Source organism: Ceratotherium simum, chromosome 32 (assembly GCF_057802395.1).
Source record: "Ceratotherium simum simum isolate JZ-2026a chromosome 32, ASM5780239v1, whole genome shotgun sequence".
Classification (NCBI taxonomy): domain Eukaryota; kingdom Metazoa; phylum Chordata; class Mammalia; order Perissodactyla; family Rhinocerotidae; genus Ceratotherium; species Ceratotherium simum.
This window is the reverse complement of record NC_141931.1, coordinates 1,913,891-1,937,058: the sequence shown is the minus strand read 5'-3', so window position 1 is coordinate 1,937,058 and position 23,168 is coordinate 1,913,891.

Sequence of the window (23,168 nt, the reverse complement as noted above, 5' to 3'; positions counted from 1 at the left end):
GACCAGCCTGCTAGGAGCTACCCAGAAGGGCCTGTCTAAACCTCGCAAGCCCAGGTGGGGGCTGCCAGAGAAAGATGCTGAGCTGGGCAGGCTCAGAAGCATGATCCTCCGCAGGAAGAGCCTCACCGCAGAGGGCGCTTTCATTGCAAAACTCCTTTTTAAATGATTTTTGAAGAAAGAATACCAAAATGTTTTTAAGTCAATCATTGTCTTTTGGGCACCATGTATCAAAGCCAAGACTCTTCCCTGTCTGTTTTCCATATGTGGTTTCAGATCAGCAGATCAAGTTCATTATTGTCATTCAAGAAAGTGCCATTGGCCAAAAGAGAAATCATGTCTTTTTTCTTGGTATTGACCCCAAGGAGCATATACCCTGCCGGTGTGCAAATGCCAAATAATATTGACCCTATTTATTTCCACACTTGGGGGAATCCAACAGCTAGGCAGAATGACAATGAGCAGTTTTTGAAAATATGGCAGGCACCATATAGTTAAACTTTATATATAAAAATTCTGAAGGAAATAAAGATGTTGAATTTCTAAATTTCTTTATAGGAGATTAAATGGAAAACCAACATCTTATTACAGTAGCTGAAAACAGCCCATGGGTTTTATTAGGCAAAGAGTCATAAAGCCCTTGAACTTGAGCCAAGGCAATTGTACATAAGCCACCCCTGTTTATCTGCCTTCAGTACCCAGAATTTATTTGCTTCAAGCTGAAGAATATTAGGATGGAGATGACACTTTTAACAGCAAACAGATGAGCAGCTGGATCCTACTCAAACTGAAATAGAACCAATAGAATCTTTTAAACAGTGAATTACACACAGTAACAACGGCTGTTCTAGGAATATGTCAGTCCTGTGTTTTAGATTTTAGAGGCCCTAGGCAAAATTAAGCAAGAAAATTATCCTTAGGGAGATGCACCACCACCATGAGGTCTTTCTGGGTGTCTTCTCTCCCAACATTCTATTTGTCTCCCTGTTTGAGCACTTCACATGGGATCATAAATGCCTACACTTTCCCGATTCCCCATTGGTAAGTAGGTGGTCCTGCTTCTCCAGGTGACAGCTAGCGAATTGATCTCTGAATCTGGACTAACAAAAATTGTGCGTTTAATATTACCCACCTGTGGCCACATGTGGGTATTTTTAAGGCACCTGCTCTTAAACCACAAGTCACTAAAAAACCCCATAGAAAGATCTTTTTTTTGTTCCCAGTTATTTTATTGAGGTCATAATGGTTTATAACATTGTGTAATTTCAGGTGTACATTATTATTTATCAGTTTCTGTATAGAAATGCTACAACCTGCTCACCACCAATAGTCTAATTTTTATCTGTCACCATATATATGTGCCCCTTTACCCCTTTCGCCCACCCCCAACCCCCTTCCCCCCTGGTAACCACTAATCTGTTCTCTTTATCCATGTGTTTATTTATCTTCCACATATGAGTGAAATCATATGGTGTCCATATTTTTCTGTCTGGCTTATTTCGCTTAACATAATACCCTCAAGGTCCATCCATGTTGTTGCAAATGGGATGATTTTGTCTTTTTTTACGGCAGTATTGCATTGTATATATATATATACCACATCTTCTTTATCAATTCAAGAGTTGAGGGGCACTTGGGTTGCTTCCACGTCTTGGCTATAGTGAATAATGCTGCAGTGAACATAGGGGTGCATAAATCTCTTTGAATTGTTGATTTCATGTTCTTTGGATAAATACCCAGTAGTGGGATATCTGGGTTGTATGGTATTTCTATTTTTAATTTTTTGATAAATCTCCATACTGTTTTCCATAGTGGCTGCACCAGTTTGCATTCCCACCAGCAGTATATGAGGGTTCCCTTTTCTCCACATCCTCTCTGACATTTATTATTTTTGTCTTGGTAATTATAGTGATTCTGACAGATGTAAAGTGATATCTCATTGTAGTTTTGTTTGCATTTCCCTATGATTAATGATGTTGAACACCTTTTCATGTGCCTTTTGGCCATCTGTATATCTTCTTTGGAAAAATGTTCGTATCCTTTGCCCATTTTTTTATTGGGTTCTTTGTTTTTTTTTGTTGTTGATTTGTATGAGTTCTTTACATATTTTGGAAATTAACCCCTTGTTGGATATATGATTTGCAAATATTTTCTCCCAGTTGGTGGGTTGTCTTTTTGTTTTATTCCTGGTTTCCTTTGCCCTGCAGAAGCTCTTTAGTCTTATGTAGTCCCATTTGCTTATTTTTTCTTTTGTTTCTCCTGCCTGGGTAGACATGGTATTCAAAAAAACGCTGCTAAGACCAATGTCAAAGAGGGTGCTGCCTATATTTTCTTCTAGGATTTTTATGGTTTCAGGTCTTACATTCAAGTCTTTAATCCATTTTGAGTTAATTTTTGTGTATGGTGTAAGATAATGGTCTACTTTCGTTGAGTATGATGTTGGCTGTGGGTTTGTCATATATGGCCTTTATTATGTTGAGGTATTTTCCTTCTATACCCATTTTATTGAGAGGTTTTTAAAATCATAAATGGATGTTGCATCTTGTCAAATGCTTTCTGTACGTCTTTTGAGATGATCATGCGATTTTTATTCTTTATTTTGTTAATGTGGTGTATCACATTGATTGATTTGCGGATGTTGAACCATCCCTGCATCCCTGGTATAAATCCCACTTGGTCATGGTGTATCATCCTTTTAACGTATTGCTGTATTCAGTTTGCCAATATTTTGTTGAGGATTTGCATCTTTGTTCATCAGCAATATTGGCTTGTAATTTTCCCTCTTTCTGTTGTCCTTTTCTGGTTTTGGTATCAGGGTGATGTTGGCTTCATAGAATGAGTTAGGAAACATTTTGTCTTCTTCAATTCTTTGAAATTGTTTGAGAAGGATAGGTATTAAATCTTTGAATGTTTGGTAGAATTCTCCAGAGAAGCCATTTGGTCTTGGACTTTTGTTTTGGGGGATGTTTTTGATTACTGTTTCGATCTCTTTACTTGTGATTGGTCTATTCAGATTCTCTATTTCTTCTTGATTCAGTTTTGGGAGGTTGTATGAGTCTAAGAATTTATCTGTCTCTTCTAGTTTATCCAATTTGTCGGCATATAGTTTTTCATAGTAGTCTTTTGTAATCCTATGTATTTCTATGGTATCTGTTGTAATTTCTCCTCTTTCATTTATAATTTTATTTATTTGAGCCTTCTCTCTTTTTTTCTTAGTTAGTCTGGTAAGGGTTTGCGAATTTTGTTTATCTTCTCAAACAACCAGCTCTTAGTTTCATTGATCTTTTCTACTGTTTTTTGGTCTCTATTTCATTTATTGGTGCTCTAATTTTTATTATTTCCCCCCTTCTGCTGACTTTGGGCTTTGTTTGTTCTTCTTTTCCTAGTTCTGTTAGGTATAGTTTAAGATTACTTATTTGAGATTTTTCTTGTTTGTTGATGTGGACCTGTATTTCATGAATTACCCTCTTAGAACCACTTTTCCTGCATCCCGTGAGAGTTGGTATGATGTATTTTCATTTTCATTTGTCTCCAGGTATTTTTTTATTTCTCCTTTGATTTCTTCAATGATCCAATGGTTGTTCAGTGGCACATTGTTTACTCTCCACATATGTGTGACTTTCCCAGCTTATTTCTTGTAGTTGATTTCTAGTTTCATAGCATCATGGTTGGAAAAGATGCTTGATATGATTTCAATCTTCTCAAGTTTATTGAGGCTTGCCTTGTTTCTCAATAGGTGGTCTACCTTTGAGAATTTTCCATGTGCACTTGAGAAGGATGTGTATTCTGCTGCTTTTGGATGGAGTGTTCTATATATATCTCTTAAGTCTATCTGCTCAAGTGTTTCATTTAAATCCACTATTTCTTGTTGATTTTCTGTCTGGATGATCTATCCATTGATGTAAGTAAGGGTATTGAGGTCCCCTACTATTATTGTGTTGCTGTTAATTTCTCCCTTTAAGTCTGTTAATAGTTGCTTTATGTACTTTGGTGTTCCTGTGTTGAGTGCATATATATTCATAAGTGTTATGTCCTCTTGGTAGACTGACCCTTTTGTCATTATATACTGCCCCTTTTTGTCTCTCATTGCCTTTTTTATCTTGAAGTCTGCTTTGTCAAATATAAGTATGGCAACACCTGCTTTCTTTAGTTTGCTGTTAGCTTGGAGTATCATCTTCCACCCCTTCACTCTGAGCCTGTGTTTGTCTTTAGACATGAGATGTGTTTCCTGGAGGCAGCATATTGTTCAGTCTTGTTTTTTAATCCATCCAGCCACTCTGTGTCTTGATTGGAGAATTCAATCCATTTACATTTAGAATGATTATTTATATATGAGGGCTTAATATTGCAATTTTACCTCTTGTTTTCTGGTTGTTCTATATTTCCCTTGTTTTTCTTCCCTTTGATTTATGACTACCATTTCAGTTTGGTGGTTTTCTGTGATGGTTTTCTCAGTTTTCTTTTTATTTATGATTTGTGTCTCTGCTCTGACTTTTTGTTTAGTGGTTACCATGAGGTTTGTATATAAGATCTCATAGATGAGATAGTCCATTTTGTGATAGTCTCTTATCTCCATTAGCCTAAGCAGGTTCCATTCCTTTCCTCTTCCCCTTCTAAGTTATTGTTGTCATAAATTATTCTGTTTTGTGTTGTGAGTTTTTGATTAAAATGAAGTGTTTATAGTCATTTTTGATGCTTTCCTTCTCTTTACCTTTTATGTTATAATTGTTTGCTAACCTGTTCTGATAGAGAACTGCGATTTTCTGATTTTGTCTATTTATCTCCTTGCTCAAGGCTTTGTAAACCTTTGCCTTTTTGTTTCAGGTATGAGGGCATCCTTGATGATTTCTTGTAAGGGAGGTCTAGTGGCAATAAACTCCCTCAGATTTTGTTTATCAGGGAAAGCTTTTATTTCTCCATTGTATCTGAAGGATAGTTTTGCTGGATAGAGAATTCTCGGCTGAAAGTTTTTGTCTTTCAGTATTTTTAATATATCATTCCAATCTCTCCTAGCCTGTAAGATGTCTGCTGAGAAATCAGCTGAAAGCCTGATAGGGGTTCCTTTGTAGGTTATTCTCTTCTGCCTTGCTGCCCTTAATATTTTTTCTTTGTCATTGACTTTTGCCAGTCTTAATATTATTTGCCTTAGAGAAGGTCTTTTTGCATTGATGTAATTAGGAGTTCCATTGGTTTCATATACTTGTAAGTCCAGTTCCTTCCCCAGGTTTGGGAACTTCTCAGCTATTATTTCTTTGAACAAGCTTTCTGCTCCATTCTCCCACTCTTATCCCTCAGAATATCTATAATCCTTATGTTGCATTTCCTAATTGAGTCAGATATTTCTTGAAAAGTTTCTTCATTTTTTTAAGTCTTACTTCTCACTCTTGCTCCACCTGAGCATTTCTATATTCCTGCCATCTAAATTACTAATTCTGAACTCCATAACGTCAGCTCTGTTTTTTAAAGTTTCTAGATTATTTATCTTACTAGTTATGTTCTTCACCTCCAGAATTTCTGTTAAGGTTTTTTTTTTAGAGTTTTAATGTCTTTGATAAAGAATTCCTTCTGCTTATTAATTTTATTCCTGAGTTCATTGAACTGTCTTTCAGAGTTTTCTTGTAACTCACTGAGTTTCTTTATGACAACCATTTTGAATTCTCTGTCATTTAGATTGTAAAATCCTGTGAGTTCAGGATTGGTTTCTGGAGACTTGTCATTTTTCCTCTGATCTGGAGTGTTACTGAAGTTCTTCATGGTGTTTGATGAAGTGATCATTTGCTGGTGCATAGTGGTAGTATCAGGTCACAGATTCTACCTGCCACTTCCAGGGCAGGAGCTGTTTTCTGAACCTGCCATGCCTCCTGGAAGTTGTGCTGATAGGGGTCATCTGCATTGCCCGCTGGCTGCAGCTGGTTGGGAGATCACACACACACGCAAGTGCTCTGGTGCGGAACTGCTGTCTTGGCCAGGGAATGGCCGAACTGATGTGCTAGGCAGCAGGGAGGAGTGCTTTCTTTCGCACATGTGGGCCCACTCTACACTCACGGGCAGGTCACCTGGGCTGCTGCGCTTGGTGGGGGCACCCACTGGGTGGCTGAGCCATGCCACTCAGTGTGGAGCATTCCCCTGGGCCGGGCTGCACTCCAAAAGTGAAAGCATTCATGAGCAGGCCTGCCTGCTCCCCTGCCTCCTCTTATAGTTGCACGCCAGGTGCTGCATGAGGACCCGTGACCTAGATTGCTGCTGCTGAGGAGGGTAAGGGGATCCACTCACCTCCTCCCACTGCTTCCCGGGGATCCAGTACCCCCACCTTCAGATGTATGGCTGCCTGGATCTCTCAGATGTCCTATTGTGCTTTGTAGGGAATCCTCTGTTGGGTAATGAATGTCCATTTGGTTGTATCTTAGAGGGAAGAGACTAAGGGAACAGCTTACTCTGCCATGATGCTGATGTCTGAGAAAGATCTTTAATGGTAGAATTCCCCACACTTGATGGGGTGTGGGTAAGGGATTAGGGGAAGGTAGACTTTGGCTGCTCTCAAAGCTGTACAGCTGCCTCCTTGAGTAGTGTTGACTAGCAGGGCAGATCTGTTCTGACGAAGGCTGGAAGGCTAGACAGAGGGGTAGAGGGGGCTGGAGAAGGAAGAGAGGGTACTTGCTTTTCAGTTTTCTTCTGGGATTCATTTGGAACAGTCTAACCAGCCAAAAAGGCATTTGCTGTTCCAATAGCTCCTCAGAGCAGACCAGACAGAGATGAAGCTGCCCCTTCTAAATACTTGATCAACCATTACTGTGTGGGAAGTAGACAGCTAGACAGCCTGGTCTGCAAGGATGGTAATTTCACCCAAACACATCCTTTGAGCAGTTTCCAAGTTCAGTAGGTTTGCAGCCTCCCTCTTTTAAATGTATGCGTTGTGGGAAAGTTGTGGTAGCTCTGCTTCTCACAATTCTGATCAATAGGCTGAACAACAGATCAGTTCCGCTGGCCTGTGGATTTCTGAGATGTGGATTTTTAACATGTACATGGTGCGAAGCTGGTTCAGCCTCCACTAACCGCAGCCATTTTTCAGCTGCATATACATCAGGGAACAGAGAGTGGGTTTGGCCGTTTTCCCACCTTGGCCCAAACAGACCCTGCCCACGCAGTGGTCATCTAAGTTCTGAGCAGCCTGCAGCAGCAAGGTGAATTCTAATGTCCAGTGAAGTTCATGGCCAACTCTGTCCCTGGACTCCTCCTTCCTTTGGCCCATGCTGCAGCTCTAGTACCAGGGACACAGACTAGAACTTTCATACACCTTTCAAAAATGTGTGGAAACAGGGCACAATGACTCATCCATCGTGAGAACATCCCACTGCAGATCAGAGTAGATCTGCTCTCCTCTTCAGAAGTGAGGAGCCTGAGACAGGCTGAGAGAACAGCAGAGGTGAGGACAGTGAGGATCTACAGTGGTGCTCCCTCCCCGGCTCCCAGGGTGGGGGCTGCCTGCCTTGGGGTCTCAGGTGAACAGGCTCCACTCCTGCTCCAGCACCTCAGGGCCTTCTCTGGCCTCTGCTCCCAGCCAACCTCCTGAACACACAGACCTTATTCATTTATTCCTTTTTGAGGTCCTTATTAGCTGTCTTATTCTTCCTGTTCCTAGAAACAGCTTTTGTTCTTCAGTTCCTGCCCTGAAGCTTCAGGCCAGCACCAGCTACTGGGACCCAGCCCAGGCCAAAGCCCAAGGCCCTGATAACTTGCTGGGGAGAAAATAATCACTATAGAAATGGATAAAATTGTGGGTTTCCTGATTTGTGGTCCTGAAGTCCTCATTTTGCTCAACCACCTTAAAATGAGGGAGAAAAAACTCTCCCAGAGAGTCAGACTTTACACAGAGTTTTCACCGTCAGTGAAATGGGCCCATTACTTGCAAGAAGGCAGGTGTCCTCCCTGTTAGTGATTTTGGCCTTTCCTCTCCAGCTCTGAGTTTCCCATTTAGCTGGCGCTATCTCTTCCCTTTAGTTTTAGTCCAATTTTCCTTGAGAGTGTTGATTTAAGTAAACGATGTAAGACTTTGTAAAGCCAGGCTGGTACAGCAATCGTGATGTTACATTCCTACACACAGGAGCACTCAGTGCCACGGCCGGGGAGTACAAGGCAAGGACGTCCTTAAAAGATTGGTCGTCAGGAAGCACACAAATCAGTTATAATGAGACAAGTAAGCTTTTATTGTTGTCGGGAGTTTTGGGTTTTTTTAACACTTCTTATGGGACTTTTTTTTTTTACAGAAAACTGGAGAACTATACGAAATAGTTTAGCTAGAAAAAGAAAACTAAAGAAGACAAGAAAGGTCTTACAGATAGGTAATCTTGGTTTGAACGTGTGGCTGATAATAACCCGGTGAGGGTACTCTCCATTTTGCAGTTATCTGGAGTAAAAAGGGCGATTGAGACAAGAGACCAACCATTTGGAGGTAAGTTTGAACTGTAATTTCAGGGGTGTGTGTCTCTGAAATAGAGGCCCATCACACGTTGGTCCAGCTATTCTAACAAAACAGACTTAGAGTGCTGTGTCACCTATCCAGACACAAGGGCTTATCCTAGAGCCTCGGAGTGAAGCAGAAGTCGTGTTAGTAATCGTTTACTCATTCAGCAAAATTTTGAGTCCCTATTATGTGCTAGGATATAGCAGTGAACAGAAGCATGTACAAAGCATATAAAGTAATGAGGGGAACAGACATTAAACAAAAAATCACATAAATAAATGTATCATTGCAAAATGTAATAAGAGTTACCAAGAAAAGTAAAAGGTATGCTGAGAGATTATATGGGGATCGGAGAGGGGAGTGCCCTGAGGTATTGGGGCAAGAATGGAGCCTGTTTACCTAGGACACCGGAGGCTGGCAGTCCCCTGTCTGGGAGCCATTAAGGGAGTTTCACTGTTAGTCACAGTTCTCTGACATTTAAAATGAGACTTGAAGGATGAACGACAGATCTCCAGGCAAAGAGTGTGGGGAAGAGAGGCCTGACCATAGGGAATAGCACGTGCAAAGGCCCCAGAGTAGGGAGAGCTTGGTGAGTTGAGGAACCCGGAGGAGGCTGATGTGGCTCGAGCACGGTTAACATGGGGAAAGTGGCTCAAGGAGAGGATGATACACAGGAAGAGAAGAGGTTAGGTCCTTGAGACACTGGCAAAGGGTTTGGTGTTTCATTTCAAGGTTTTAAGGAGTGTGGCATGATTTGATTTGCTTCCTAAGTAGTTTCTCTGGTTGCTTTATAAAGTGTGGACAGCGTGCAGTGGGGAGGAGAGACCAGATGGGAGCCCAGATGCTAATGCAATAGTCCAGGCAAGAAATGGTTTCTTGGACTCCAGTGGTGGTGGTGGAAAAAGTATGGCAGACTAGTATAATATGGATTTTGGAAGTAGAATTAGCAGGACTTGTTAATGAACTGGGTAAAAGGAGAGGGAAACGTTAAGAACAACTTGTACATTGACGTCATGAGAAATGGAGAACACTAGAAGGCAGCAGATTGCAGGGTGAGGGGGAGAGACGAGGAGCAGAATGCGGGACATGTTAAGTTTGAAATGTCCACGAGACACCCAGACAGAGATGTGGAGGAGGCAGCTGGTTGTGTGAGCCTGGAGCTCAAAGAAGAGGTCTGGGGACGTATATTTGGGCCTTGACAGTCTGCTGACGGCAGGTGAAGCCGAGGAAACAGGTAAAATTAACTGGGAGATGGGGTGCAGTGAGAAGAGAGGTCAGCCTGGGGTTGAGCTCTGAGAAGAAGCTGCCAACAAACGGGGAGAAGGAGTGGGCAGAGAGACAGAGACTGCTGCCTTGGGAACGGAGGGGAGGGTGAGAGAGAGAGAAGGGAGCGAAGAGGGGACACTTCAAGAGGAGTCATTCAAGAAGAGACTGGAGATCGTCCATTCCGTTTAGCCATGTGGCGGTCCCTGGTGACCTCACCGGGCCGTGTCTGGGGTGTGGTTGGTGTGGAAAAGCCTATACAGCAGGAGGACAGAGAGGCAGCGGCCGCCGGAGACGTTTGTGTGCAAAGGGGAGGAGAAGGAGGGCGGAAGCTGGAGGGAGTGTCTCTACAGGGTGGGAGAGAACAGTGTTCGCAATGCTGGGGGACTTCTCAAGGATGCGCTCAAGCCTGGGATGAGGGCTTGGCTTATCTGTGAGAGCCTGGTCTAACCCCAGCCCTGTCATCATGTGATGTGTGACATCCTGGCGAGGGCAGTGGCATCTGATCAAAGCGCCACGGTGCTGGGGTTTAGTGCTGCGACAGGTGCTCCGGTCACCAAGGCCTTCGCCTCACACTTGACTTTTACTTCCCCTCACCCACCGCCTGTCAGCTGCGAAACTCTGTCGTTCCATTTTCAGTGTGTCTCTCGAATACGTTCCTGTTTCCCCAGCCAGCGCCTGTCACCGTCTGTGCCCAGAGAACGTCAGCGCCGCGGTGGGCCTCCAGGCCTCTCCCCTCTCCCGGGGCAATCGTGCCCCCTGCGCTGAAGCTCAGCTCCAACCTCGGCATCAGAGCTCTGATTGAAAGCACACCCATTGGGCTGAATTTCTTTATTTGCAAAAGCGGTAAGATACTTTTACAGAAATCCTGAGTCCTAGAGACACAACTTTCAACTAAAATACATGGCATTATTTGCCACAAACAGAGAAGGAAGCTGGCAACATTTTACTTTGTTTAAAAAAAAATCAGCTTAGCCTATTAGGAAAAGTAGATCCCAAGAATCCTGATTTTTTATAAATGTCAAGTGGAAAATGGGATCTTACAAGAAACTGTTGGAATATCTGTTCTAGGAAAGAACGAGAGATTCTAGAGTATATTCTTGAAACCTTAAGAAAAAATTTAAATTTATTTCCAACTTACTAACTTCTAAATGACTAGATCCTTCCCTTTGCACTGTATATCCATTTCTTATTCTGCCTTTTCTTTAACGCCAATACTAAAAGTGGACCCGGAGCAAACAGAGGTGATTGCACGATTGAGGCTTCTGATGGCCATTTGTTGTTTGTTAGAACTGACCAGCTGACTGTAAACAACTGTCGGGAAAAGAAGACAAAGTCCTTCACGGCTGCCTAGGATGTGCGAGGAGGCAAACCAGCTACTGAGGCTGGCAGCTCACTCCAACTATCTGGATTAGCCACAAATTAAACATTTAAGTGAGTAGAGGAGTCTTCTCTTAACAATATATATAAGTAGGAACAAATGTTTTACTGAAATATTTGGTTGAAGAGGCCAATTTCTATTACTAAGAAACTGGCCCTCAAACTTCCAAAATGCTCTGCTATTGAAGCACTTACTTCCTCCCACCTACGTAGGCCTGACCGTGAACTGCATGTGTCTGGGAAGGATGTGAGTGAATGCAGGGAGCTCAGGGCGCCCTGTGGGTGGAGGTAGTCCCTGGGGAGGTCCCTGTCAATGGGGCGAGAACGCACTCCACATCCGGAGCATCCAGGTACAGGCAGGGCTGCATGGGGACTCTAATTAAATTTGTGATCTACAGAGGCACTTTCAAAGATTTAGCTAGATGCTGTTTTTCATTTTCAGGGCTTTGGAAATGCACTCAGAATTTTACAGAAAATAGACCAGACTCCAGGCTATAAGTGACAGCCATAGTAGGTATCCATTCCCAATGGCCTCCCCGATGCTTTGGGGCTTGTCTTAAACAATGCATTAATCATGACTTATTACACCATCATCCATGCCCTGGCGTCTTCTTTAAACTGTGATTCAAGAGTTCATTTTTTGTTCAATTTAAATTATCATTTGTTTAAGTAATAAACACTTCATTATGAGAGAGGTATTAGAGAAAGTAGCAATAACAACGTCATCAAGAAATATAAAAAGACTTCTTCAGTAGCCTGAGCAGACGTGTGCTTACTTAGGGACGTGAGTGATGGCGATCCTGTGCATGAAGAGCACTGGGTATAATTGTTCGTAGCAGTTGTAATAATACGCTATGATCTCATAATTGCTTCTCTCCTTATAGAAAAGGTTTAAATTAGACACTTTTAAAGGTTCTATTATACATATCTATATATCTGCATGTATGTGTGGATAGACAGACAGATAGATAGATAGATAGATAGATAGATAGATAGATAGATAGATAGATAGGTAGGTAGATGAAAGATAGATAAAAGTAAATCTGGTTTTTCAAAAAGTATTCTCTTACTTACTGGGTTCTTCTTGGTTAACACAACAGATTAAGGAAATTTTTCTTTGAAAATAAAATGTAAATTCTATATCTATATGAAGGAACATAAAGCTTTATTCATTGTAGACAAGATTTTTTTTTAAATACACTTCTATTAACAATGGTTACCTCTCAGAATAAGTATCAGGAGGAAGTTTCACGTTTTTCTTTATGTTCTTCCTTATGTATTTCTTTATATACTTCTATAGTATAATTTTTTTGTCCCAAGCATGGATTTGAAAATGGCATCATATATTTTGAAATGAAAATGGTATTTTGAAAATGATATTGTATATTTCTCTTGTAAATTGCAGTCATATAATATAGGAGTGGAAGACAGAAAACATGAAGAGAACTGAGAGAAAAAAGAGAAAATATGAAGTAAAAATGAAGTTGATAGTGGGTTGTTTGAGCAACTTTAGAGAACAACTTTTCAAGCATCCTAAAACAGTTTGGAATATTCAGCTACTAATTGTCCTTAACAATTATTTAGAGTTAATTTCTATAGAATCACTTCTGGGTTACTTTAGTCATTTTGTGCAGACGTCTAAAAATATATATAACCAGTATTGTTCTTTTGCTTAATTGAACTGAAAAGTAAGATTGGTGTGTGCAGAATCCTGAACTCATTGAACCATAGCCTGAAATCGTTCAGGAGAATGTGTGACTAGAGCTGTGGAGCCATCTTGCCGCCATCTGGGGTTTGAGAACAAGCCAACATGGCTTCATCATTTGCTGACGTCATTTGAGACTATGAATCAACTCAGAATGGATATTTCCATTATTTAAGTCAATTACCACCCTCCCCTTTTTTGTATTTGCTTAAATAAATGAACAGTTCAGCTATCCCATTGCCAGAAAGAAAATGCCTTGAATTGCCAACTGTCAGATGAATGGTTGCATATTATCTTGTATTACGTTTATGGCATTCCTTGTAAAGGTAAAATGTACAGCCATCCTCTGAGGGCTACCACTTTCCTCCTCTCAGGAACTACCTTGCGTTGCTGTCTTGCTCTCTCGCTATGAATGAGTCGTCTTTAACTACCTCTAGTCTCAGTTCATTCGTCCACCCCCACTCTCTTCTTGGATGTACGCAGGGAGCTTGAGGATCAGAGGCTCACTTCCTGTCACTGATGTCCTAGGGCCACCATGAAAAAAACAGTAAATACTTCACATTCAAGTCACTCCTACCTGTGCCTAGAGCATATATTACTAATAAATTGCAACTTTCCTCTCCATTGAACCTAGAAATTCTTAATTTATTGCTCCAAGAAGCCATTACCAATTAATCACAGGGAACATGGAAAAGAAAACTTATTGTCTGTGCTTCACTTGATTTAGATTCCCCCTGCATGGTGCCCCAGACACTCAATCCTCACCTGAGTGCCTTACGCTTTGTGACTGGACCCAAGGCCTCAACTGTGTAACTCACTTTACCTACCAGCTTCAACCTTCCACTTCTCAAGAGGAGTTTTCCGGGCTTGACTTCTGGAATGTGCCAGCTCCCTCCCATCCCTGGGCCTAGGAAATCTTGTTCTCGTGTTGCCCTACCATCAGAGGACCCATGTTATTAGGGCTGTGTGGTGTGACAGGCAATGGGGATTTGCTGAGTCTACATGCATTCCAGCCTCATTCCAGTGTGCCTCCTTGACTGGAAGCTAGAGCAGGAAAGGACACTTTATGAGCTCCCTGGCGGTGAGGGTTCTAGATGAGATTTAGGTTCTGCACTTATGCAAGACTTGAATTTAGAATGGAATTGCATGAGGGTAGAGGCAGGACACAAGCCTTCCAAGTCGCCGGTGTGCATGGTGGCCAAGTCAGAGTGATTCTGGTGCCAGCCACTCCAGGGGAGGCTTCCCAGTTCTGCAGGGAGCTCCCTGATATGGCAGGACCAACGGGTCCCTGGCACCCACTGCTGGAATGGGGCCTTGGGAGCTGGAAGCTCAGCAGAGTCTGCTTCTTCTGTCCTCCCAATGCTTCTTTAGGCCATCTAATAACCTGTCATAAATCCCTTTCTGCTTAAACCACAAATGAACATAATGGACACAGGGTGCAGTCATGGGACACTTCCCAATCATCTTCCTGTTGGTTCTTCCGTCTGATCTGGCTCCACTCTCAGGAATTGTTGGGCTATAAAGAGTGAAAATGCTAGGCCACCCAGATAGTCTGGTTACCATAGATAAGAAAGGAAATATGCTAAGTTTTCAGCAGCCATTAGCCAGAAGATATATTTAACATAGGAGAACGCAGAAGCCTATTTAAATAACTTATTTTGATTACCCCAGAAAATTAATTGTTTCTTTTAAAAATGGGAGAACTTATTTGCAGCATAGGGAGAAAATTATAATGATGATCATAACTTTAAAGAGCCATAGGAATACCTTCCATACTTGCTGCTTATTTATGTTGCGAAATTTTTTTCCACTGTGTTCCTACCAAAATATGACCACTACTACTCACCAAACCTTAGACAGAAGAAGCTAACAAACACGCCATCAGTATTTTAAAAAGATCGTCCTCAGAGATTTTCAGAGACAATGTTCTTGACTTCATAAGAAAACTTCAGGGTAATAAATATCCACGGGTAGGAAGGCAGTGCTGTGGATGAGTTTAGTGAGGAGAGAGATGTTTATCTTCTGAGAAAAATAAAAAAAGGATAGAAAGGGGAAAAAAAGGAATAACTTATAGTGGAGAAACCTGATAAACACTACCCCACACCAGACGACCACAGTTAACATCAACAGTGACAATTCACGTCGATAGTGTGTGCACTTGGCGTGATGCGATGAGAATGGCATTTTACTTCCCTCCCCAAAACCCACAACCTCAATTTAATCATGAGACAAACATCAGACAAATCCCAACAGAGGGGCATTCTACAGAATACCAGACCGATACTCCTCAAAACTGTCAAGGTCGAGAAAACAAGGAATGTCTGAGAAACCGCCACGGCCAAGAGGAGCCTAAGGAGATGGGACAGTTAATGTAATACGGTATCTGATGGGATCCCGGAACAGAAAAAAGATGTTAGTTTAAAAATAAGGGAATCTTGGATATGCAACTATGACATACAACTATCTGCTGGGGTTTAAAAAATAAATAAATAAATAAATAAATAAATAAATAAATAAATAAATAAATAAAAATAAAAAAAATAACAATAAGGGAATCTGAATGAAATGTGGACTTTAGTTAATAACAATGTTTAAATATTAGTCCATCATTTGTGAAAAATATACCATACTAATAAAATATATTAATAATAGAGGAAATTAGGCATGAGTATATAGAACTCTATGTACTACACTTGCAACAATTCTGTAAATCTAAAACTTTCTAAAGAAAAAGTTTATTGAGGAAAAAAAGAGATTTACACTATTGTCATAAAGAAACTTACCAAAAAGGCCAGAATAACACAGTGCCTGGATGTCCAAACTCTGAGCAACTGGCTATTATTTTTCATTTAATTGTTATGACAAAAACAGGCTTGGAGATGCTGGAAAATTTTCTATTAGCATTTCAGTGAGTTTGTAAAAGTAGAAATGGATCTTTAAAACATCAAGTGAGTTAAAAAGTGAAAGAGTAATTTCATTGCTCATTAATTCCGAGTGCACATCTTACTTAGCGATGAGGGCACATTTCAGTGTTCTTTTGTCTACATTGATACCTATCCATCATGCTCCTCTATTTCAATTATTGTCACTAGGCTTTAAATGGAAATTCATGTGTACACACACAATAATTTTAATGGCTGAGATAGCTATGTTTTCTCTGGTATCATTTCTGTTTCTGCACACTCAAGGGAAACTAGAGGGATCATGAAAAGGTTTTCTTACTTATGACACCTTTTAAAACTTGGCCAAGAAATTAAACCTAACACTAAAATGAGGCACATGCAGGTATTATGCTTCCTCTTGTGGAGCCCGTACACACATTCTGGGATCTCCATCTTATTAAATCCTCATAAAATACCAGAATTTTTATCATCTCAATCTCCCTCCAACTCACTAGGCTTACACTGATGGAGATTAAGACACATATCTTTAAATGCTCGTGGTATTGCATGTTAAGAAATTTAAAAGCATGATATTATTTTTAGCCCACCTGGGAAAGGTAAAATATCCTGAAACTTAAAAATTCCAGTCAGCAAAAGCGGAATGGAGAGACAGCTGGAATTCTTTCCAAAAACTCTAGTTGAGAAAATGCATTTGAAGGCAAGGTCAGTCTGCAGCTGTTGGCCCAGTCTTGCCTGAAATAGGATCAACTGGGGTAAAGAACATGAAAATCTAGTTGGAATAGGAGAAGAGGGAGTAGGGGAGGAGAAGGAACAGCTATCTACTTAATCTCTCTGCATGGCACAGCATGCTGGGCACGTTAGGGTCAATGTCCCACAAGAAATACTAGTAGCTACCCTTTATACCTTAGGAAATAGGCTTACAGAGATTAAGTAAGGTGACAAGAGCCAGCAGCTCATAAGGGGCAAAGCTGAGAATCGAATCTGCACCAGTCTGAGTCCACAGTCTGACCCTGAAGGACCTTCCTGCATTGTTGGTGTTCACTGGGCTGTGGCCTGAGTGTGGGCGCTCGAGAACCACTGTTTGATGAGATGGATTTCTGCATCTTTTTAAAAAGTATTTTTCCTATCAAAGGCTTTGGGAAATCTTTTCATTTTTATTTTATTTTATTTTTTATTTTATTTTTGCTGCTTATGCAGGATGAGGTCAACAGGCACTGACAACTACACAGAAGCCTGCCTTCCCATCTCCACCAGCTCTCTTGTCCTCAAACTCACGCTCAGAAGTCTAGAGCGGGCCTTCTGGAGACCTGAAAGTGGTTGAGCTGTGGAGTCCTTCTCCCTGGTTTTTATTGCAAGGCAGCAAGGAAGACATAGTCAGTAACTCCCTCCAGGTAATTGCGCAATGTCCGTGCGTGCCTCGCAGACCTGGTCTCCAGCCGTGTAGATACGTGCAGGATGAGGAGTCTTTACATGATGGGATCTGCCACTGCCTACACAACTCCTGCCAACCAAAGAGGATGATTGGAAGATAACCGGATAAGCCATGAGCCAGAGTTTTGTTTGGTGATTGCACACGGACACAGCCCTCGACAGTCAGAACCTGAGGATTGGAACAGGCCTGGACATTTACATATCAAACACTGTATATTTGTTCTAAACGTTGGTATAAATCTACAGATAGAGCACAGCACATTCCATTGTGTTTCTAGAGGAGAACGTGGATGTTAACCATGACTATGTAGAATTAACAGGACCCTAAGAAAAGCTGAGAGGGGAGGCGAGGTGGAGAGAAGGGCGTAGGGAGGTGGAATAAAGCCCTGTTGCTTTTCATGAGGTCCTTCTGTGCTGCTGGAATTTTTTTAACCAGATGCATGTACTATTGTGACAAATATAAGTAATATATTATAAGACACGAAATAAATCATTTATATCCACCCAGAGTCCCACAGCAAGGGATAGAAAGTGATCTGGGCCTTCAGAGTCTGACGATTGTATTTCAAGACTTCCTCTGGATGTGAAGTGCTTCCTGCTTCTTGAAGATAGATGCTAGATAAACACCCATTATATTTTTCTCTTACTCCTTTTCATTTAAGGTTAAAGTCACTGGTTACTTAATAGCCTGTTTCAGAAAGTTTTAAGAAAGAGGCACAGACGTCCAAGAAGGAAGCATGTTTGAAGGGGTGAACTGGAGTCGGTCATCCTCAGTCCAGGGCTGGCAGCAGCCGAGCTCAGAGACTACCTCTCCACAACCAGCTCCGATGGGGAACAGGGGGCAGCGTGGCTTATGACCCCCAGTACATTGGACTTTCTGGCCTCAGAGGAAGGAGCTGCAATGGTTAATCCCCGCCCTGAAGCGAGTAAGTCCAGGCAGGCCCAGGCTGGAGGAGTGGAGAAGCCTCTCACCATAGATCAGGCAGCCCCTGGCTCTTTCTGCCTCTTTGTCAGAAAGAATATTTTTTTGTGACTTTATAAAACTTTAAATCTGTTTTGTAGAAGGCTTTTCCTGGAGGGGGGATTCTGAAGCAAAAAAGGTCAGCGGTCTCTGCAGGAGATCTCAGAACATGGTGTTTCAGTAACAGTTCTTGGCTGCAGCGCGAGCTGTCACGCTTCCTCCTGGGGGTCAGAGGGGTTGGGGGAAAGATGAAGGAGCCCTGCAGCCTGGTGCGACAGGCATCCTGGGAAAGTGCTCTCAGCAGGCCCGCGAGGGCTCGGAGACCACTTCGAAACCACTGCTTTTCCAGGTCATTTTCCTTTTCTCGTCCAGGTAGGTCCCAAGGAGACCACTGAGACTGTTAGGAGCCCACGTATTGTTTCTCCAAGGGCTATTTAAACCCCAGAAGAATGGAAACGTCCCATGTTCCTGAGGAAGCCTTTCCAGGTACCAGGTGGAATTAAAAAGACTGGGTTTTTTCCAAACGAACTAAATGCCCCAACTAATTTGTCTTTAAAAATATCCCTTAATACTCCCAATTCCCACGCTCCTGGAACCTGCATTCTCATATTCTAGTGGCAGAAAATAGACAATAAAGAAGCAAACCATATACAATGTTAGATGGTGACAGTGCTATGGAGAAAATAAAGGGATAGGGAGTGTGTGTGGGGCTGCAGCTCCAAATAGGGTTATCAGGGACGGCCCTGCTGAGCCCAGGCCTGGAAGGACACAGGCATGTGCAAATCCTTGGGAGGAACACCTGGAAACCCAGAATCACAAGAGTGAGGGGAAATGAAGTCAGAAAGATGATGGGGAGGTGGGACTGTGGTGGGGGAGGGGAACGTAGTCATTGTATTGGGCTTGTGGGCCATTTTTAAAGATGATGGCTTTTCTCTGAGCAAGATGAGAAGCCAGTCGAAGGTGTTCTGGCACAGAAGCGACACAATCTGTTTTAGCGTTAAAAGCATTGCTCTGGCTGCTGTTTTGAGACTAGGTTGGAGTGGGAGTGGTACAATCCAAAGGAGGGAGATCAGCTAAGAGGTTATTGCAACCATCCAGCAGCCTGAATCGTGTTGGTGATAAGTAGAAGGTAAAGTCTGGATATATTCTGAAGATAGACTTGATAGGGTTTGCTGCCAGATTGAATGCAGGACGTGAAAGAAAGAAAGGATCAAGGATGATACTAAGTTTTTGGGGCCTGAGAGACTGTATTAGTCTGCTTAGGCCACAACAAAATACCATAAACTGGGTGGCGTAAATATCAGAAACTTATTTCTCACAGTTCTGAAGGATGGGAAGTCCCAGATCAAGGTGCCAGTGGGGTTGGTATCTGGTGAGAGCTCTCTTCCTGGCTTGCAGACAGCTGCCTTCTCGCTGTGTCCTCACGTGGTGGAGAGAGCTCTCTGGTGTCTCTTCTTCTTTCATGAGGACACCAGTTCTGTCCGATCAAGGCTCCAGCCTTATGACCTCATGTAACCTCAACCACCTTTTTAAAGCCCTATCTCCAGTGTACTCACGTGGGGGATCATAGCTTCATGTATGAATTTGAGAGGGTGGCACAATTCAGTCCAAAGCAGCAACTGAAAGGATGGAGCTGTCATTTACTGAAAGAAGTTGTGTGAGTAGTGAGTTTTCGGGGAAAGAGCAACAGTTTGAGGCTTGAGATGCTGTTCAACTGGGCAGTTGCTCATAAGGTTTGGAATTAAGGGGGCAGGTCTCGGCTGGAGATATAAAATTGGGAGACATCTGCCTGTTGGTGGCCAGGAGACTAGATGAGATCACTAGAAGTGAAGAAGACCAAGAGTAGCCCTGAGCACCCCAATGGGCAGAGTTTGGGGGTGAGGAAGAACAGCATAGGAGACTCAAACGGAGCAGCCAGGACATAGGAGGAAAGCCTGGGGAGTCTGGTGTCCCCAAAGCCCACTGAAAACAGTTGTGTAATGAAGAGGAAGTGATGGATCGTGCCAAGAGCCACAGAGAGGTCAAGAAAGAGAGGACTGAGAACTGAGCGTGTGATGGAGCTCCATGAAGGTCACTGGGGACAATGGTAGTCTTCGTGGGGTCAAGTCTGGCTGGAGCAGGCTCAAGAGAGAAGGGTAGGAAGCACAGAGAAGATCGCGAATACGGTGACCCTTCCATGGAGCCGTGCTGTGAATGGAGGAGAGAAATGGTGCAGTAACCGAACGTGCTTGTGGGCCAAAGAGGGATTCTTTTCTGGGGAAAAACATTTCCATTGCATTTATATGTCGAAGAGATGGAGGAATGATGATGAAAACTTAAAATTTTTTATTCTCTCACTAGTGGATTACCGATTAAACCTTCCCGTCTGGATTTAAAGACAGAAGCTTTTCAATCCTTTCACCTACAACACCTCGGCTTTGCAACTAAGGCCCCTGTCCTGGCCATGACTCTTCTCTGACGCCCTGCCACTCCTCCTGAACCAGGGCTAACCTCCGCGGAGCGCCATCTGCCAGGCTCTGCATCTGTTAACTGTTTGACCGTCAGAACAACCCTATGAGAATGGTGACACCATTGTCCTTAGATTACAGATGCAAAAGCTGAGAACACAGACTTTAAGTAATCGTCTAAGTTTGCCCAGAAGGAGCCGGGACTCAGCCCGAGAAGGTAGTTTCTGAAGCTCATGGTCTGGATCTTTACTGACTCAGGGAGAAGAAACAGCCTTTGTTTCAGACCCTTCTCTCTCCGAGCGCTATTGGCTTCTCACCGCTCTTTCCCAGCCCCTCCACCCGTGTCAGAGTCACTTGTCGTCTCCCCACACTATCTCGACATTGTGTAATGTGCCTTTGTGACTGTGGGCCATTAGGATATGTGCTTGTGGCCTATCCTTTTTTGGGAAAGAGGCCAAAATCACACCCATCGGAGCCCTTTCCATTGAACTTTCTTGGCTGGGTTGTGTGAATGACTAAAACTGAATTTAGTTTTTCCCGTAGGATCCAGTAACATTTATATCTTGCTTCTGATACAAAATATCCAGTAATAAACATTTCACTAAATGCCAGAAAATGTTTTCTTTTAAGGGCCAGTCTTTCCTTCAGGGAAAAGCATTTTGAAACAGTACAGCAGACAGCTGGAAAGGAGCTTACCGCGCGACCGCCTCCGGAGGCGCCCACAGCCGCGCGACCCCCCGAGCACAGGCTGGCGGTGCGTCCTCGCGGAGCCCTGTCCTCCCCGCGGGGGCACCCGCTGCGGCGCCGCCCCCGAGGCCGGGGCACAGCGGCGGGCGTCGAGTCGGCGCCCAGGAGAACAGGATTCCGGGAGGAGACGGGGCCTGCTGGCGGTGCCCCGTCGCCGCGCTGTCCGGGGCCTGAGCGCGTCCCCGCGCCGCGCGCGCCGTTCGCTCTCGGTGGTCTGCAGTGCTGTTCTCTTCCTCCCTCAGACGTCCCAGCTGGCAAATCATGAAGCGCCCGTCGGCGCGGCCTCCCACGCCGTTCCGCCCGCTCCGGGGAGCAGCTTTCGTTCACCATCCTGGTCCATCGCGCCGTGAACCAGCACCGCGGCGGGAGCCGCGCGGAGCGCGGGGAGGGACGACGTCTGGGCCGGGCGGGCAGACAGGCCCTGCTCAGAGTCCGCGGGCGTTCCTGATGCCCTCCCTGCGCCCCGCCCAGGCTGACGCATCGGAATGGAAAGGGGGAAGGGTCGGAATCTCAACCCTAAAAAGCTCCCTGGGTGATTCTGGCACACGCGGAAGACTGAGAACCGGCAATCGAGGACACGCCCAAGGAGAAGGAAGAGACGGGCTGGCCCTCCCAGGATTCTCCCGTCTCCAGAAGCAGTGGAAAGGAAAGCGGGGGCGTTGCAGGAGGCGAGAAGGAGAAGCAAACCGGGAGATCCCCGGCTCTTCCCGGTCATGCCCCACCCTCCCCAAATCTGCGGCGGGTGCAGTCTAAGCCTGCATGAGCATGTATACTCTTAAACACTCTGTCATGTGCAGCACAGAGCACATTTTCATTCTTAGAGCATAAAAAGTTTAGAAGTCTTCTGGTCCAAGTAGTTATCGCAAGTCTTGCATGGAACGGGGTACAGTCTAAGTCCACACGGACGTTTAATCTGGCTCAATTCTCCACCATTTAACAGATGAGCGCTCAAGGCCCCGGCTGGTTATGTCCCCTGCTCACTCCTGAGCCAGCCAGTGGTAGGTCCAGGCTCTTGTCCTCAGAGCCTTATCTGATGTCCCAAACCCAAGAAAACGGACAGGGAGCTGGCAGACTGGTTCTTGAGGGCTCAGAGGCTGCATATGGCTGGGGTCATGCCAGAGCCAGGGGGCCTGCACATCCAGCTCACTGAGGGGGACTCTGTGTCATAAATATGGTTCTCTATATATGGTTTTATGTATGTATGTACATATAATTTAGATAGTTATATATATATATATGGTTTTATATACATATGGTTTTATGTCTGTATGTATATATATGATTTAGAGAGAGAGAAAGAGAGTCATTTATCATGTCTATCACATTACATTATCTCAAGTGCTTTGCTTATATTTTCCCAATTTTCACCCAAGCCCTGCAAAGTTTTGCCATTTTCATTTCACACAGGAGGGAGGTGAAGCTCAGAGGCTAAGCAACAAGGTCAAGATCACACATTAATGTGTAAAGAAGCTGAGAACAGAAGCTGGGTTTCTCTCATTCCAAGCCCATGTTGGTTCCATATGTGACGCTGGCTCCCTAAATCCAAATTCACTGGAGACTAAGGGCATTGCCAAGTGTTCATTTCCGTGGGAGATATGCATAACGACCATACTTGTTTTAACCAGTCATCACACTCTCTCCCCAGTGGGAAAACTCACTTGGAAATGCAAATTAAGATAAGTTACTTACTGAAGAAAAGACAGAACAGAGGAAATCCGATATTCTTAAAGGCTACCCTTATCAGTCGACAACCTGGTAAACAGCAGCCTCCATTGTGCAGATGGCCGTCCCTGCCGGCTGGAGGACTCATGTCAGCCTGCTGGAGCAACCGCACTGACGCATGGCTGGAGTCGCCGGGCAAACTCTTGTCCTG